General features: G+C 47.7%; 1 protein-coding gene across 8 annotated transcripts in view; it reads left to right on the top strand.

Annotated features, from left to right (window-relative positions):
- The window catches only part of LOC144768502 (copine-1-like), an 854,409-nt gene that overhangs the window by 149,625 nt on the left and 689,804 nt on the right, over positions 1 to 14,980 (top strand). The gene's annotated exons all lie outside the window — the stretch shown is intronic.

Genomic DNA, 14,980 nt, shown 5'->3' with positions numbered 1-14,980 from the left:
AATGGGGTCACTTTCTATTTGCTCTCAAATATCTTCCTCATATGTTTCAGTAGAACATGCTAACATGCAGAGTCAAAAGTGTACTTCCAATAGCAGCAGGAGTCTGTCAGTTACCCACCGAGCCATCAACTGCAGCATCACCACATAATTCTAACAAACTAGAGTACTAATTTTCTAAAAAAAAAAAGTGAGACAGAGTGCCATTAAGTCGGAATAGGAGCTGTTGAAATTAAAGATTTTCCTAATGAGCAGGCTGAAGTAAATGAGCACTGAGATGTTCACTTGCGTATGAAACGTGACGGTTAGTAAAGGAAAAATAGTTGGACATCTGCATAAGTACAGTATGACTTTTCCACGTCTGTTATTCAGCCTACCTATCTCAATCGCTTTACAGCCCCCTAACCTTATAATAGATCTGAATCATTTGCTTTCTATGCATGGTTATAGCTATTGCGACTAATTGTAGCTCTGCAGTTACTCAACACTCACTGGCACATGGAGTCCCTAATGCAGGAGCTCCCATAGTTTTTGTGATTGAAGCGAACACTATATCGCTTTTAAGAGATCGATCTATTGATATTGAGATATATATACACACACAAACTCATATATACTACACCCACGCACTTACATTAAAAAGAATAGAAATTCACTGAAGAATACAATGGTTAAATTGACCTTAGTTAGGTTAAAGTGTGACGCACAAGGCAATGTTTAAAATCTGAAATAACAGTGATATTCCCCATACTTTAATGTGCTAACTACAACTTACACTCCCACCATGCACTGCTAAGGACCTAAAGTCTTTTTTTAAAGGCCTGAAATGGTGCGTGGGGTGATAATTGGACGGTTGGTTAAAATAAACCAGATCATGGATGGTGAATGAATGAATGAATGAGAAATTGATGGATGCTTAATGGTGGGTGACTGGATGGATTGCGGACATCCACACACAATTGATTATGGCCCACTAGTGAGGCAGCGTTGCCTCTCGTACTCCTCAATACACAAGTCGCCCACTGTTCGCTGCGATGGTGTGAATACCACGTTGTGGCATTTGTTTTCCTGACTGTAGCTCGCATTTGTCAAAGTCAGATTTTTTTGTGTTGAAAATGTTTTTTTATTTTGTTGTATGCAGTGGTCCCAGCTAAACATGAATTTAGCTGAAAACAACGAAAAATACAAATTTAAATACAACCAGAAAGAATTCACGTTCAGTGTTGGTTTTGAACATGCCTTGTTTTTGGGCAAATTATTTAATCTCCCTGTGCCAAATTTTAAGCAGAATAGTACTTTAGATGGGCTGAAAATATGGTGCAGACTGGGCAAGATAAGGTAAGTGCATATTAGAAACCGTCACTTCTGAACAGCCAGTAGGGCTGGAGATGTGAGCATTGCAGCATCTCAAAAATGTAGGGATGAAGGCAATTGTATACTAGTGAAATATTAATTTTAAAAAACGCATTTGTGCCCGTTAGGTAGGCCTGGGGATGTCGCAGGCAACTATAAGGCTGGAAAGAATAAATTGTGGTGTAACAATCGTAGCAGCTGATGTAGGAACTTTAAAATTGATTAGAGTTTTAGTGCTGGCTTAAAATGCTGTTGTTTTGGGCAATTTATTTAATCGCCCTATGCCCAACATAATTAAATGTGTCCTTGTGGAACGTAACTGGTGCTTATCTAAAGTGCTCCGACACCTTGTGTGCAAGTTTACGGGATCTAAAACTGCATTAAAAAAATTTGATGTAGGGCTAACATCCACTTAACACGCATTTACATATACGTAGCGTATTGCAAATTCCAGTAAAACGAGTGAATCACAATGAATTGAAAGCCAAATGGTGCTTTAGGCGAAAGCCTGGTTAACCTCGATACATTTATTTTGTATAAAATATGCTGAATTTAAAAGCAACGGAGAAAAGGTCACGGCGTGTTGGTTTTGAAGACTTAAAGCAATTCAAGATTAACAACCACCTACCCAACGGGCGCATGGACTCCCAGCTAAACACGGGCTGAGTTAAAACAGTGAAAAAATGAAAAAGAATTGCTCCATTACCTTGAATGACAGTTCACAGGATATAAAACTGCCAATAAAGTAACGTAGTTCTAAATATGAAACAGGCACTTATAAAATATTTACATGTAGTACGTAATGTCTCACAAGGGTGCAGTAAAATGTCTCAATTACGATCATTTGTAAGCAGAATGATGCTTTTAAGCAAAAGCCTTGTTAACCCAAAAATTTTAATTTTCTTGATGGGAGAAATAATAGTCAGTACAGCTCCTCCTGAGGCACAGATAGTAAGGGGTAGAATCATTAGGAGGGTTTGGGTGTACTTACAGCAGTGCGGGCCTGCCTCTAGGGTCTTCTCAGGCACATGGTGGAGAAGCGTGGCTCAGTGGTGAGAGGCGGCAGACCCGGAAGCTGAGATCGGCCGTGGACCAGGGTTCGATTCCCCGCCTCGGCGGGTCTCTGGCTCAAAAATTCCACCGACTTGACAATTCTCGCTCCGGTGCCTACTCGACTCACGGGGTCACACTCTGCGACTCTGGGCAATAGCTTGCTTAATCTCCACTACGGCCCCTCGCGGCGGGATGCCTGGCTTTCACCTTGTGGTTACCCTGCCAGGGTATCTCACAGGGGAATACCAGGACGGGTTCCCTAAGCAAGCGCTTAGATACCGGGTCGGTGATTTGCGCTATATAAATACATGTACATTTACATTCCAAGGGGCCAACACAGACTCCTCAAACGGGGAACCCTCTGGTCCCTGCTTCGGGACAGTCGCAGACCTGGCATATCGGTCATCAGGGCCTCCTCTCTGCCCCTTGGTGAAATATGCGAACAGACTCGTCTAATTAGTTCAGCAGCTCTGCTTCTCTGGTAACTGGATCAACACGTCACTCCCGTCGCACTAATACTGCACGTTTAAACTGTAAAGCGAAAGACAGGGCGCCACCCAAGTGAGTAACTTAAAACCATTCTATCCTGGTGGGGCACAGTGGCTCCTGGCTGCACAATCTTATCACATCGGTCGTCTCCGCTCCTCTCTGCCCCATGATCAGATGGTGAGATCAGTGCGGACTCGTCTAACTGGTTCAGAAGCTCTGCGCTGCTGTGACTGAGTCGCGTAGAGGGAGCGAGATGAAGATGGAAGCAAGCAGATTACCCAAAGTGAAAGCAACGCTGCAAGCAAAATACACGCCGTGCGCATGCACAATCTCCTGTCCAGTCAGGCATGGCAAACAGGAGACCGGGAGGGAACAAACATGCCTCCCTTCCAATCAAAAGTGAGTTTTTTCGACGCGTGCCAATGAAAGCCATTCCACCCCGCTTCCGAAGCAAAACCGACAATAGATCTCGCAAGCTTGCAGCGCATGCGCTGCTTCGCTAGTCGAGACCTAAAAAATAACACTATAGCTGGACCCGCAGAGAGAATCTGAGCTGCAGGCATCTCACAAACTATAAAATGGTATATATCTTAAACCTCTCATCCATCACACCGCCAAGTCCTGGGTTCCACTACACCATAACCGCACTGCAATGTAGTCATACACAACATAGAAACACTTACCGTGTAGTCCAAGGCAAAGGCAAAAACCCTTCAAAACGGCACATCCCATACTCCAGTTTGCTATCTGTGTGGGTAAGCCTTTCAGTGCCTCACACATGGTTGGTAAGTGCTACACAAATACAATTTAACAAACAACTAAGGGATGCTTTTAAAGTATTTTTGTGTATTTGGAAAGGGGGAAAAATATCGGTGCATTGAAAATATTATGTTGATGGTGGAAAAGCAGACCAAAACATAAAAGCGTACCACTCAGACTAATTTAAGCACCATCAGTAGGAAATACTTAATATCTTATGTTTTCAGAGCTTAGAAAAAGCAAGAATGGTGTATAGTGCTCCATGCACATGAAGTATATAATGAAAAAATATATTGCAACAGGAAAATTCACAGGTGAACCATCTGGCACAGGAATTCCACTAAAAATAAATATGAATTAGTGGAAATATTTGCAGATGTATATGTTACACGCATTTTCTCAACATCTCATAAAGAAAATACTATTGAAGAAAGAGGAAAGCGCCCAAACACTTCATTGTGACCTCAACCCTAACAGATTATTGTGCATAATAATGAATCACATTGCAATATATAGAATTAAAGGTTCTTTCAGTAAAGGACACGTTATAAAACTTTTAAAAAAACGCACAATGAGGTATACACCGATAAAACGCAGCACTCGAACATTTAGAAATATAACACTTGCAACTTCGAAGTAAGCCTTGTAAGTAGTGTAAAAAACACAATGACAAATGTATGTGCAGGAACAAAAAGCAACTTACTAGGATTATGGATTAGTATGTTGTCACTCTTCGACGTTGCTGTGTGGAATAAAAAGAATGTCTTGTACAAAATAATAAAAAAGACCACTTCAAACCTACTGAGTCAAAGAAGGAAAAAAGACCTGTTACGTTCCAGGCAAGAACCCACAAACCTAGCAGTTTGCAGAAGTGAAAAAGTAAAATACCGTACATCAGAATTGTCCCTGTGAACGACTGATGAAAGTGTGCCACTAAAGCAGTCTATGAAGGTAGTAGTCCGTGGCTATAAAGAACAAGCTTACCACCAGACTAAATGTATAGGATGTGTAAGCTGACCCAGTGTTTTGACATTGACATGACATGGAAGGGTTTCCCCAGAGCCCTTTTTAGGTTGAAACTTTGCCAAAAGACTTGTGGGCATTCTTAAAGCTATCCTGGGGATGTATTCAGACGATTGCTTACCATTGGCTTTGTATTTTGTAACTCCCAAATGCTTGCTTTCTATTTGCTGGCTTGATTTGTGTTGTTATGCTGTCCAGCATGTCTTTGTCCTTCCAGTGGAGCATAACCTATTTACCAGCTATCCTTGTATTCTTCCACAAGTGCTCGCTTTCTGTAAACAGGCCTTCACATTTTGTTCTCATCTTGTCACATTTGCTGTGAATTCAAAGACTTGGGTCAAATGTCAGGCTAGGTCTTCAGCAGGAGTTTGGTGTCTACTTTACTTTTCTTTCTTTGACTTCAAAGTTGAGAGTATTTATTTGACAATCTTGCTGGATACTGAGGATGGGAAAGAAAAGTTTTTTTTTTTCTAGTAAACTGTAAATGTGTAAAATTGCGAATATCTCGGAATTAAGAAAGCACAAATAATGCAAATACTTTTCTTAATTCTGAAGTTTGATGGAAAAATATGTTTGTATAATCAAAACAAATCGGTACGCTATGTGATGCCAGTTCCACATATTGGTGTTTGTGCGCTGTATAGTTTTATTAGTAAAACTATGTGCGAGTGTATTGGTCATTTCAATTGAAAATGAGTTGTCTGTAATGGCAATGCGCTACCACAGCATGCATACTCCACTCTAGAACACTCTACACTACTTTACTCCACTGTACGCCACACCTCTCTGCTATACCACTTAATGGCACTCCACGCCACTACCCAACGCTTTGTTCCACTCTATGCCCCCTCCATTCTACGCCACTCTATGCTAGTCTGCAATGCTCTTTCACCCTACTCTACACCACTTTACTTCACTCTGTTATGCTCCACTCTGCAACACTTTACTCCACGCTATATTAGTCTACTCCACTCTATGCCCCGCCGCTTTATGCCTTATCACAACCCTCTACTCCACCATTCCGCTCCACTCTATGCCACTTTACTCCACTCCACTCTGATACTCCACTCTGACATTCTATGCCAGTCTATGCCAATTGACTCTATGACATCCTATGCCACTGGACTCAGAGTGGATTGGCATAGATTGTCTGACACTTTACACCACTTTATGCTATGCCATTCCACGTCATTACGCAACACTCTTCTCAATTCTACGTCACCCACTCTATTGCATTCCACTCTAACACTCTATTACACTCTACAACACTCTGTGCCACTCCACTCTACCCTACTTTACACCACCCTATGACACTCCACTCTGTGCCACTCTACTCCACTCTACTCCTCTCCGTGCCCCTCCACTCTATGACCCTAGGCTCTACGACACTCATGACCCTCCGCTCTACGACCCTTCGCTCTACAACCCTTTGACCCTCCGCTCTACGACCCTGTGACCTACGACCCTCCGCTCTACAATGCTCCACTGCTGACACACTACTCCTCCGCTCTCCGACACTCCACGCCTCCACTCTACAACACTCCACGCCTCCACTCTACAACACTCCACGCCTCCACTCTACAACACTCCACGCCTCCACTCTACAACACTCCACGCCTCCACTCTACAACACTCCACGACTCCACTCCTCCCTCATGTGCCCCTCCACTCCTCTACTCTGTGCCCCTCTACGCCTGCTCTACCACACCTTACTCCAATCTGCTCTGCCACCCCTTACTCTGCTCTGCCACCCCTTACTCTGCTCTGCCACCCCTTGCTCTGCCACCCCTTGCTCTGCCACCCCTTGCTCTGCCACCCCTTGCTCTGCCACCCCTTGCTCTGCCACCCCTTACTCTGCTCTGCCACCCCTTACTCTGCTCTGCCACCCCTTACTCTGCTCTGCCACCCCTTACTTACTTTTACAACGCATACCATTACAACGCATAGTGCTTTTGGGCGCTGGATAGTGAATAGTTTAATTTACTATTCCAACTCCAGTCCCCGTGGATAGTAGGGAAGGTGTTGGATAGTACATTAAACCTATTCCCTATCCTAGAGCGCCCCCCAGTGCAATGCATTGTAATAGTTTGCGTTGTAAAAGTTGCGTCGTAAAGGCACTGCGTGGTAAGTTGCGTTGTAAAGGATGTTTACCCTCTGCTCTGCCACCCCTTACTCCACTCTGCTCTACCACCCCTTACTCCACTCTCCTCTACCACCTCTTACTCCGCTCTACCATCCCATACCCCACTCTGCTCAGCTTCCCTTCCAGCCCCGCCCCTTTGACTACTCTGCCACTCCTCTCTACTCTGCGCACTCCATCTATACCCACTCTACTCCAGTCCACTCTGTACTTCACTCTATGCACTGTACCCTACACCACTTCACTCTAGGCATTGCACTTTACCCTACACCACTTCACTGTCTGCAGTGCAATTTACCCGACACCACTTCACTCCATGCTGAGCATCAAGCGTGTTGATGTACAACGTGGCTAAAAACATTAGCACAGGCATTAGCTTTTACAGTGGTGGAGCATTTTGACTTTACTGATGCTTCTTCTGTAGTAGGGGATCTCTGTGTATAGTCATAATCTAGTGAATAGTCCCCCCCATGTGCGTGGACCCCGGAGCAATCAAAAATAATCTCTTACAGTGTCAAAAAATGCAGAAATGCATAGGCACTTAAGAGAGAATTTAAAGACCGATAATGCAGCCAAAAAGGCTACACTGTCCAGTACTTCAACTAGAAATTCCACCATAAAATCCACAAAACAGCAAAGCCTGTACAGATTTCCCTTGCTTAACAGCAAAATCCCTCAGAAATGATAGAGAGAAGAACCTGGACAGACAAGCCCCATAGGCTGCCATTATGTGGCTTAAATAGGATACTGTGCCTTTAAGGAACCTTCCAGAACCTTCTCCCAGTATCCCAGAATGCATAGCAGGTCCAACTTAGTTTCAGTTCTTTTTTCCGGCTCCTGCAAGCAGGACCCTGGAGCATTGAGCTCTCCCTTTTCAAGGGTTTTGTTGGTGTTTTTTCACTAAATTCGATTTTTGTGCTTTTAAAGTACTTTGGTGACTTTCTTCTTGGGTTTCTGCACTCTTTTGCTGTCCATAATGCCTGCATTATTTGACAAATGCCCGGAGTGCTCCAGGAAGAAGGCCAAATCAGACCCCCATGAGGTCTGTATCCTCTGCCTTCCCTCTTCCCACATCCCTGAGGATTGTGTGATCTGTAGAGGCTTCTCTGGAAGGACCCTGAAGGACAGGAGAAAAATCAGACTTCAGGGACTTGAAGACAGAAGATTGAAGGCTCGAGGTGGGTCAGGAGGGGCTCCTTCTGCCCATGCTGAGGCCTCTGAGGGGCTCCCCAGGGGCAGGAAGTCCAGCTCTCGTCCAATATCTCCGTCTGGGTCAGTTGCTATGACCACGACGTCGAGAGGAAGGTCCACGGCCAGTTCCCGGTCTCCCCAGGGCTCTGGGTTGAGAAAACGTTGCCCGTCGACGTCGAGGGACGTTTACAGGCCGCCGTCGAAGCCGGTGTCGATTTCCTCGGCGTCGAGTGGACGACATCGAAGGACCCGGCGTCGGCGCTCGCCGTCGAGGCGACACCGCCGTTCGCCGTCGAAGTCATCGTCGTCGAGGGGATCCTCGTCGTCAGGGTCGCCGTCGAGACGGGAGAGGTCTCCGACGTCGAGACGGTCTAAGAGATCGACGTCGAGACGGTCTAAGAGATCGACGTCGAGACGGTCTAAGAGATCGACGTCGAGACGGTCTAAGAGATCGACGTCGAGACGGTCTAAGAGGTAGAGGTCGCCGTCGAGGCGCCATCGCCCGTCGTCGAGATTTCGAGGTTCATCCATCTGGTCGGGGTCGACGTCGAGGCATAGACACCGGTCGACGTCGAGGAGTGTGAAACAGTCGACGCCGAAGGGCCGATCGCCGTCGAAGGGCTCGCGTTCGATGTCTGGGCACCGGTCTTCGGCGTCAGGAGGTCGTAAGGACAGGCCCAGGACTGTGGGGGGCTCCCCACAGTCTGGACATGGTGATGGCTCGCCGGGAACGGCGTATTCCGTGGTGTATACCCCGAAGAAGCCTACTCCGCCTCCTTTACCTAGGGGTCCGCCTCCGAGGGCTCCGACCCCTCCCCCGTTGCCTCCCCTACCGGCTCCGAAGGTTCCGGTTACGCCTCCTCCACCGGTTCCGCCGAGATCGGTGTCGATGCCCAAGTACCCGACACCCCCGAAGAAGACTCCTAAGTCGAAGGTTCTTCCGAAGCCTAAGGCGTCTGAACCGGGGAGGCCTACGGACAGGCCCAGACCCAAGAGATCTAGGTCTCGCTCGGGTAGACGAGACAGATCTAGGAGTGGACGCGGGTCTTCATCGAGATCCAGGCATCGCCATAGGAGGCATAGGTCCCGGTCCCGTTCTGCCTCGGGGACCCGTTCCTACTCGCCAACGTTATCTGATTCACCGGGGACTAGGGTGTCCCCAATAGATGACATTGGCACGTTTCAGGAGGTTCTCCTGCGTGGGGCGGCGAAGTTGGGGATCAAGGTTACAGCTCCTACGCCTTCAACTTCTGTGATCTTTGAGACATTACATAAGAAACACCTGTCTCGCCCCCTACTACCTTTGGTGCCGGGGCTCTTTGAGCCTGCTGAACAGCTCTTCCTAACACCGGCGGTGGTGAAGTCTGCGCCTTCCAGGCTCATCAAGAAATACAGAGCTCCAGAGTCGGACCCAGCCTTCTTGAGAAAGGACCCGACACCGGATTCGGTGATCGTGACAGCGGCTCGGAAGCTCCATGCCACCTCCCCTGCATCCACTGTGCCTCCGGATAAGGAGAGCCGCTGGATTGACTCTGCTGGACGGAAGGAGTGTGGGACGTCCTCCACAACGATGAAGGCCGCCAGTGACTCGGCTCTGTTGGGACGATATGACCGTTCACTGTGGGACTCGATGGAGCAGTTTGCGGACCTCGTTCCTCGCGACCGCAGAGAGGACTACATGGAGATCGTCCAGGAGGGGATGCTGGTCTCTAACCAGGCCATCAGTGCCGCGGCAGATATCTCCCTGCTGTCCGCGCATGGATACTGCCACGGTATAAACCAGAGACGCCATGCTTGGCTCGGGTTGACGTAGCTTAAGCCTGAAGCGCAACAACGTGTGGCGAATCTGCCGTTTTCCGGAGACACTCTCTTCGGGAAACACGCGGATGACGAAATGGCCAGGATGAAGGCCGAGGCTGAGACCCTGACGGCGGTGGGCTTGGAGAAGCCCAAGGAGAAGAAACCCTACCGCCAGTTCCAGCGACGGTTCGGGTCGCAGGGTCGAGGAAGGGGACAGTCTTCTGGGCAACATCAGCAGCAGCCACAACAGCAGCAGCAGTACAGAAGGCCCTTCCAGAAACGCCAGGGGGGTAGAGGTAGACCGCAGTCCGCGACCAAGGGCCCGGCCGGGTCTCGACCCTGAGCGGTTACTTCCCCTTCGTCCGTTACCCGCTCCGGTGGGGGGAAGCGTTCAATTTTTTCTGGCAGAGGGGAGAAAAATTACTCAGGACAAGTGGGTGCTGAATATTGTTTGCAATGGATACAGTCTTCGGTTCATCAGCCCGCCTCCATCGATCCCTCCGGTCAGCTCACGGTACCAACTGCGCGAGCTCCAGGCGGAGGCAGACATCCTGCTAAGGAAAAGGGCGATAGAAGACGTACCTCTGTCTCAAAGAGGAAGAGGTCTGTACTCCCGGTTCTTTCTGGTCCGCAAGAAGGACAAGAACGAGTTCAGGCCCATTCTGGACTTGCGACAGGCAAACAAGTGGATTCGCAGAGAAGTTTTGCAAGCTGTCGTTGCATCAGATCTATCCTCGGCTGCAACGAGGAGATTGGATGTGTGCCATAGATCTACAGGACGCATACTTCCATGTGCCAATTGCATGCAAACACAGGAAGTTTCTGCGCTTTCAAGTCGGCACCAATCACTATCAGTACACGGTGCTTCCCTTCGGGCTGAAGTCTGCACCCAGGACATTCTCGAAATGCATGGCAGTGGTAGCGGCACACCTGAGGAAGAACAAGGTGTTTGTCTACCCGTACCTGGACGATTGGTTGATCAAGGCCTCCTCCTTCTCGGAAGCTCAAGCACACTTCCAGAAGACGTGCGTTCTCTTGAACAAGCTGGGGTTGCACATCAACATGTCCACGTCTGTCCCGACTCCGGTCCAGTGCATCCAGTACTTGGGAGCCTCCATCGATACGCTGTCAGCAAGCGTGTCTCCTTCGGAAGAGCGACGTTTATCACTCCTTCGGAAGGCTCAGGCTCTCATGTCCACTCCATCCACGACAGTGAGGACTGTGTCTTCTCTGCTGGGATCGATGGCCGCGTGTATCTTCCTGACGCCACATGCGCGGCTGCACATGAGGCCGCTACAGGAGTGTTTGGAGGATCAATGGGACCAGAGGAGAGGATCTTGGGACGACAAGATACGGCTGTCTCTACATGCTCTTCAGTCTCTGAAGTGGTGGTGCTCGAAGGAGAATCTCCTCAGAGGGGTTCCCTTCCACAAGGACATTCCCACACAGACTATCGTGACGGATGCTTCTCTCCAGGGCTGGGGAGCACACTCCGGAGACCTACAGATTCAAGGGACGTGGTCCCCGACGGAGTCCACGTACCACATCAATTTTCTGGAACTCAGAGCTGTTCACTTGGCACTGAAGGCCTTTCACCCGTCCTTTCAGACCAACTCTCTGCTTGTTCAGACGGACAACACGACAACGATGTATTACCTCAACAAGCAGGGGGGCTCGAGATCGCGCACTCTGTCGCAGGAGGCGCAAGCGATCTGGCACTGGCTTCTGGCTCGAGGACTGTCGATTACGGCCACCCATCTGCCAGGTGTGCAGAATGTTCAGGCAGACGAACTGAGCAGACTGATTCAGGAAAACCACGAATGGGTCATAAACGACGAAGTACTAGGAGAAGTCTTCGCAAGGTGGGGGACTCCAGACGTAGATCTGTTCGCCACCGCCGAAAACAGCGAATGCCGAGACTTCGCTTCCAGGTACTACCAGCCAGGGACGCTGGGGAACGCGTTATGGATCAACTGGTCGAACAGCTTTCTGTACGCTTTTCCACCAATTCCCCTGATTCCGGCGGTTCTCATCAAGCTGTTCCACTCCAGGGCGAGAATGGTTCTGATTGCCCCGGAATGGCCCAGACAGTGGTGGTTCACGGACCTGCTTCACCGGTCTCTCCTTCCTCGCATGAAGCTGCCGTGCAGGCCGGACCTTCTCACGAAGTTCGGGGGGCGGATGGTGCACCCCAACCTCTCGTCTTTGACTTTGGCGGCATGGCTCCTGAAATAGTGCAATATGGCCATCTGAATCTCCCAGAGGATTGTATGGACATACTGAAGGAGGCTAAGCGACCTTCCACTAGGACTTCTTATGCTTACAAGTGAAAGAGGTTTTGCATCTGGTGCAAGTCTAAGAACTATGACCCTACGACATGCAAGGAAGATGTCATCCTTCCGTATCTGTTGCATTTGGCGCAGTCGGGCCTTAATGTTCATTCCATTAAGGTTTATCTGGCTGCTTTGACTGCCTACAGGAAAGGCCCTTCACAGACTTCCTTTTTCCAGATCCCTGTGATCAAAGATTTTTTGGAAGGCTTGAGGAAAGTATTCTCTCCTGTCAGGCTTCCTTCGCCTTCGTGGGACCTGAATGTGGTGCTGTCCAGATTGATGAAGGAGCCTTTTGAACCCATTCATAAGGCTTCTTTGCAGCACCTGTCCTGGAAGGCGGCGTTCCTCGTGGCCATTACATCGGCCCGCAGGGTGAGTGAGATTCAGGCATTGTGTTGCCAGGAACCTTATACTGTATTTCATGCTGCTAAGGTTGTTAAGCGTACTCACCCTAAGTTTCTTCCCAAGGTTGTTTCTGATTTTCATATCAACCAGACTATCACTTTACCTACGTTCTTTCAGAATCCTTCATCTCCAGCGGAAAGGTCTTTACATTCCCTGGATGTGAGGAGGGTGCTGAAGTTTTATCTTGATAAGACTAAAGATATTCGTAGGGCAGACCAATTGTTCATCAATTATGGCTCAGTCAGGACTGGTCTTGCTACCTCTAAACAGTCCATCTCGAGGTGGATTGTGTCCTGCATACAATTGTGTTACTGCAAAGCTAATAAGACCTTAGGGGGTAAACCTAAGGCTCATTCCACCAGAGGCAAAGCTGCCACGACAGCTATGCTTCGTAATGTTCCCTTCGCAGAGATCTGCAAGGCGGCCACTTGGAAGTCGGTCCATACCTTTGCTAAGCATTACTGCCTGGACACTGATGCCAGGGCAGACGCTCAGGTTGGGCAGGCTTCGCTGCGGAATCTGTTCGCACAATAGTGGCGCCATTTTTTATTCTCCACCGCCGCTTGGTGTGGGGATGGGCTTGCCATTCTATTCACTAGATTATGACTATACACAGAGATCCCCTACTACAGAAGGAGTAGTTTCTGTCCTGTAACTCCAGTTCTGTAGTAGGGGTATCTCTGTTATAGTCATAAGCGCCCTCCCGCCTCCCCGGTGGAGAGTTAGTCATGTACATAATGCTACAGGTCTGGCGTTTTTTACGCCTTCAAAAAGAACTGAAACTAAGTTGGACCTGCTATGCATTCTGGGATACTGGGAGAAGGTTCTGGAAGGTTCCTTAAAGGCACAGTATCCTATTTAAGCCACATAATGGCAGCCTATGGGGCTTGTCTGTCCAGGTTCTTCTCTCTATCATTTCTGAGGGATTTTGCTGTTAAGCAAGGGAAATCTGTACAGGCTTTGCTGTTTTGTGGATTTTATGGTGGAATTTCTAGTTGAAGTACTGGACAGTGTAGCCTTTTTGGCTGCATTATCTGTCTTTAAATTCTCTCTTAAGTGTCTATGCATTTCTGCATTTTTTGACACTGTAAGAGATTATTTTTGATTGCTACGGGGTCCACGCACATGGGCGGGACTATTCACTAGATTATGACTATAACAGAGATACCCCTACTACAGAACTGGAGTTACATGACAGAAACTACTCCTTCTGTTTGTATATGTATTAGATTGTATGTATTTTACTGTAAGCATGAAATTGTCCAGCAGCTAAAGTTGTCTTTAGGCCACACCTAAAAAGTCCTATAGGAGGACAAAACCATTTAAAAAAAGTTTTTTAAATGCAATGGTGAGAGAATTGAATGTGTACAGTGGTGGCAAAAGGATACTGGAAACAGCCCACTTAAAGTGGTCTGATAGCAGATGTGATTTGACACCGTCTCAAGCGAATGACTGAACGATTCTGAGGCAGTGAAGCTGAGCCAAAGACCTTTTGCCATGAATGGTGCCACAACACTAGAAACTTAAAGATTAAATAAAATAACAAACTAAAGTAAAAGCAAGGCAAGGTATCCTCTGATTTACAAGGACACAAATGAGTATTTTAAAAGGGGGTAAATCTCAGCTAGCAATGAAAACTGATTAAAGCAGAGTGACCATCATGCATACTTAAGACTCGAGGAAACAAAATGAAAAGGTGGCATTCGAAACAACCCTCCTCTGTGTTATTTCTGTAAATGTTTGCCATGGATGTTTTTGCTGACCATAGGACTCTGTGCACGTTACCCCCGCTAAACAGTGAAAGTGTTTGCGCTCCTAGCTTCAACATGACGGAATTGGTATACACCTGATTGGCTCATTTAACTTTCCTATAATTCCTAGAATATGGTACAAAGTGTAAGTTACATGTCACTAGTGGGCTGCAGCACCCCTTGTTCCAACCACTACAGTGATCGAGAAAAGCCGGTTTCCAGGCCCACATCTGTAGCCTGGCTGCACGGTTTTGAACTTCTAATTCAACCGGTCAAACTCTTTTGTCCGGCCTAAACCTTTGTTTTAAATATCTTTAGGTCACCCTTAAGGTAGTCCCTATTGCCCACAGTATGCATGGTATTTAAAAGTAGGACACTTAAAAGTTTGTTTGCCATCTTCTAATTTTGTACAGGTAATCTCCAGAAAAATATGTAAAGTATTCATTTTTAAAGTTGTCCAAAACCCAATTTAATGGTAAAGTCTCATTTTGTCTATTACAGATAAGGTACTTTAGAACAGTTGCCTTGTGCTTCCCTATAGCCTCTGGAGGCCTCTTGTCCAGACATGTCATCTTGACGTCTCCTGTGGTGAGGTGTGAACTGTTCTCAGGACAGGGTCAATGGGCTTTAGGTGTGGTGTGGTGAGGTGTTGTCCTTCCCTGCACAGGATGGTCTGGGGGCTGTCC

The sequence above is a fragment of the Lissotriton helveticus genome, chromosome 7, assembly GCF_964261635.1.
Source record: "Lissotriton helveticus chromosome 7, aLisHel1.1, whole genome shotgun sequence".
Lineage (NCBI taxonomy): Eukaryota > Metazoa > Chordata > Amphibia > Caudata > Salamandridae > Lissotriton > Lissotriton helveticus.
The sequence above is the reverse complement of the archived record's forward strand: the minus strand, read 5'-3'. Positions and strand labels throughout refer to the sequence as shown.